Source organism: Populus euphratica, unplaced genomic scaffold (assembly GCF_000495115.2).
Source record: "Populus euphratica unplaced genomic scaffold, PopEup_1.0 scaffold180.1, whole genome shotgun sequence".
Classification (NCBI taxonomy): domain Eukaryota; kingdom Viridiplantae; phylum Streptophyta; class Magnoliopsida; order Malpighiales; family Salicaceae; genus Populus; species Populus euphratica.
In genome coordinates this window covers 59,260-59,476 of record NW_011500060.1, presented here as the reverse complement: position 1 = coordinate 59,476, position 217 = coordinate 59,260, and positions in this window count along the sequence as shown.

Genomic DNA, 217 nt, shown 5'->3' with positions numbered 1-217 from the left:
GTTTATTATGTCAAGGTGAAAAGGTTACACTAATAGTGTAAGAATAAGTATAGTATAAACTCAACATGGACCTTAATGTTTAATACTAACATTTGTTTGATACTAACATGTTTTTTATTTATTATCTTGTTCACTTTTAATACTTTGCTTGTTACATGGTTAATCAAGATTTGTGTTGTATACCACTTAAATACTTGACACAATAAATACTTGGCAC